Source organism: Cupressus sempervirens, chromosome 10 (genome assembly GCF_028749045.1).
Source record: "Cupressus sempervirens isolate cs-2001-9-10 chromosome 10, ASM2874904v1, whole genome shotgun sequence".
Classification (NCBI taxonomy): Eukaryota; Viridiplantae; Streptophyta; class Pinopsida; order Cupressales; family Cupressaceae; genus Cupressus; species Cupressus sempervirens.
The window spans coordinates 569,578,460-569,582,891 of NC_143127.1; positions in this window are offsets into that span (position 1 = coordinate 569,578,460).

Below are 4,432 nucleotides of genomic sequence, written 5' to 3' on the forward strand. Positions count from 1 at the left end.
TAAATAATAAATATTTAATTAGTAATTCCCTAGGAGATGACTAAATACAATTACCTATTTGTGTAATCAGATCTAGGTGTCTACATTTTGCCCCTCTTTGACATAGTGTTGGAACAACACTATTTCAAAGAAGTTCAAATATAAATTATGCAAAGAAGACTTTAAAGCAACATGGTTGCCCTGATTTTGAGTAGAAGAGGAGAGAATGGACTGCATGATGCCCCCTCAAGAAGGTGGAGGAGAGAGAAGGTGAGGCCTGACAGCTTCTTGAAAAGTACAAGAATCTAGGGTGATTAGGAGGACTAAGAGTGGCTAAGAGAGGGGGTTTAAGGAAGCTCAAAATCTCACTATGGTAGAATGATACAAAGGAAAACCTTGTGCACAAGGATGACCAATAGTTAAGAACATTGGTTATAGGTGGGTGATTGGCTATTTTAAATTGAACCAATGGAAGTGATTTGGAAGATGGGAGGTTTGGGGAGATTATTATTCTAGGATTTATGATTGGTGATGACTAAGATTATAATTGATGCAAGAGCTATGATTAGGATTAATGTAGGAGCTATGATTATGATTGATGTAGGAGCTATGATTATGATTGATATAGGATTGGATACTATGGGATTGATGTAGGAGATATGATTATGATATGGATAAAACTATTGGATCATGATTGGAGGATAGATTGGATGTGATGCTTGGATAGGATGGGATGTTTTGATAGGATGGGATGTTTGGATAGGATGGGATTCTTGGATAGGATGGAAGGGTGAATTAATCCATTGAAGCTTGAGCATGGGGGTGTCCCAAAGGGGAGCACCACCATGTTGTTAAGCACTTATTTTGATATAGGAATATTGGGTATATGCCAAGGTTACAGAGAACATCAAGGCCCTTGTACCAATATTACATAGGACTGACATGAAACAAACACACAAGGATTTCTCTAACATCACACATGAATCTTGGAGGAATTAGAGTGGAAATGATATTGGGTAAACAAATGATATTTTCCAAGTGCACCATGTAACCACAAGTGATCACATGTTTGTAATGTGCAAGCATCATATCTAACTAACTCACAAGTAGAAAAAGAAGATGAAAGAGACCTGATCAACACCTTGCTCTCAAATTGCCCCATTAAAAACACACCATGATATAAAAGATCATGGTGACTTTGAGGAGGGAACAACCCAAATCACTTGGAAGAGATACTTTAAGAACCAAACTTGAAATTTTGAAAAGAAAATAAATTGAAAGAAAATGTAAATCCATAAAAAAGTTAACCTTTTGCCAAAGATATCAATATGACTAGATACTAATAGACCAATATTAGATGATAGGAAGGATGCATCCTACAAGGATCTATTAGAAATATCAAGGACTAGGATGAGCTAGGCAATCAAAACTTTTTAGGACAACATTTTGATGATGAGGGATCTCGTATGAGTATTCACTAGAGCACCTAACCAAGAGAACTTAATTTTGTGATCAAAGATGAACTGACACAAAAGGATGAGAGATATACAATGTACCAAGCTAAGGACTAACATGTAAGGAATATACAACTGACAAACCAAAGTATTTACAAGGGATTATTGTACAAAAAGCTCAACATGATAGGATAGCAACAGAAAATATAAAGATGAGAAGATAGTGGATAAAAATATTAGGATGAGGAGATAGAGGGAAAGCTCAAGATAAGGAGATAGAGGGAATGAAAAGCTTGGGATGGGAAGATAGTGGATAAAAAGTTCAAGATGAGGCGATAGCGGATGAAAGCTTAGGATGAGGAGATAGTAGGAGAAAATCGATTGATGGCGGGTAGGGTGATATGGATAAGGGAATGATATACCCAAAGACAAGGAGTGGGAAGGGTGGATGCCAATGATGATGATTGGGGTGTGACGAAGGCTTGCAACAAGGATGGACAAGTGATTAAGAAGGTGATTGGATGAGTTAAAAAGATAAGCAATGGAATGGTGTAGTTGATGGTAGATTTCTAGGAGCATGAGGATATGAATGGATGAAATTAGGGTATATGGGGATAGCCTAGTGCTAGATACCAATGACAAGGGATGTACCAAGTGATGGAAAGATGGAGAGATGGTGAGAAGTGTAAGGAGAGAAGAAAAGAGGACGACTAGTTTTGGGGATGAAAAGATGAAAATGAGGCTAGAATGGGGGGGGAGGGAAGATGGACATGACATGGTCTCCAAGGAATATAGTATCCCTAGTTATATTTTACTCAAGAGGAGGTTGTATGGGGGATGCGATAGAATGGAAGATTGGTCAACAAGAGGATGAGGGAGATAAATGGAAGCTAGGATATGAAAGGTCAATGAGGTAGAGGATAACTTATGATGGGTTGATGAGGCTCATGGAGGGATTATATGGATGAAAGAATGGGTGGGTAAAGGATAGGTAGATACAAGCTTTGATGGGAAATGGATGTCAAAAAGGATGACCAAAAAAACATATCTGGTGGTGGACTTTATTTTGATCATGATCTAAAGGAGGATGGTGGGTGAAATGGATAAGATGGTATTAGCATGGTGGGATGAGATGGGTATGGTGGGTGATGGAATGTGCCCCCAAGTGTCCAGAGCATTTGGATGGAGAGATTGTGCATGATGCTTGTTTGCCAAGTTTTCATCATGGTACCTGTCCAAGATGCTTGAATTGCCAAGATTTCACTAGTGGACATTTTTAAAATATATTTAAAACAGCAATCCCATGAGTAAAACAATGATCTCGTGGGTAAAATAGTGATCCCATGAATGCACTCAAATAGCACAAGATCGTGGTGTAGGTAACTGGTGAAACTGCAAAAAAATGGGCTGCAAGAAGAAAGTAATAGAGTGATCTTGCAAAAAAAAATCCCACAGGTTTATGGAACACATTCTTGCTAGCAAGTTTATCTACACAGGATTGAGGTTGAAAGGATAAAACTAGTTTTCTAGTCTCAGATATTTTGGTCAAGCATTCTCATAAGTTTTACAACAATACCACTAGTAAAAAATCACATTCTTGTGAGAGGATTGGTCAACGAGATTGACGGGGGTGTTTTTAATTACACATGGTGATGGGGTTTGGAGTAGAGAGTGATCTTGCCTTCATTGGGATGCATTCCTATGAGTTTAGGTGGTGATCTCGAGGCTATGGGTTTGTGATTTCATGGTTGTAAGTGATGAGACCAAATATTTCGTTTATTTCATGATAATTTTAAGACACTTTGTTGATACTCTATTTTATTTCTATCAAAATATTTGTGGACCTATGTTTACTGAACCTATGATAAACCTATGGGTAGAAACTATGCCATCTTTTTCTAGCATTATATATATTATGTAGTATTTCATATAGTTGTCAAAATGTGTGTTCTTATATTTGAATTTAATTTGATAAATGTTTATTTGCAAACATGTCTTTGTATTGTAACTAACCTTTTAATGAAGACTAAAAGATGATTGGAAGAATTCAAAAGTTGAGCGCCAACAACATTCAAGGAGAAGAGAATGCTAAGGAGCAACCACAGTGGAGGAAACTTGTAATGGTTCTAGAAGACACGTCAACCAGTAAGGAGGAGCTATGAAGACTTATTGCCTTATTTGCATTTATTCTGTGGTGAGCGGATGTTAAGACTTTATTATTCCCACCTCAAGTCGTTATTTGTTCTTTTCGCATTGAGTTGTTATTTCCTTCTTTCTCTCTTGTGGATTTAAAGCTAGGTCATTTATTTTTTTGTTATGGAATAACTCTTAATCTCCTCTATATAGGAATCAACCCAAGTGTGTTAGTTTAGCCAGTTAGAAGAAAGAGTTTATGAGAACAGCTTGTTAACTTTTATAATTATGTTTTTACAGTTCTATGTTATGTAATGAATTTCTAAAATCTAATGAAATAGTTTTTGGCTTCTATCTTGTGTCAGTAGTTTAGTGAAGCTGACCAAGGGGGCCCACTTGGAAGGTGGATTAGATTAGGATAGAATAGATTTATTTCCAAGCATTCATAGTGTTGTAAGTAGAAGTTGTAAGTTCCTTCTTGTAGCATCACACTTTGTGAATGTTCCTGGAGCATATGTGAGAATAGTTATAGTGGATGAACTGAGTTGGAATATTTTTTATCCTTTCATTGTATTTCTAGTATTCATAGAGTTGCATGTTTTAGTTTCTTGTAGCAATAGTGTAAGTTCTTTTCCTTGCATTTTACTTTCTTGGAGCATAAGCTTAGTGACTCATTAAGAGACCTAGTGCACATACTGTGTTGATCATTTCAAGTATATGTCCCTGGGTTGACGAGAATAAATGCACCTCATAGTGGGAAAAATAGTCCTTAGTTTGAATATATTATTCCTAAGCATGGCCTAGAGCATGACTATGATACACTTCTTGTGAGGCAGATCATTTTAACACCTAAACCACCTCTTATA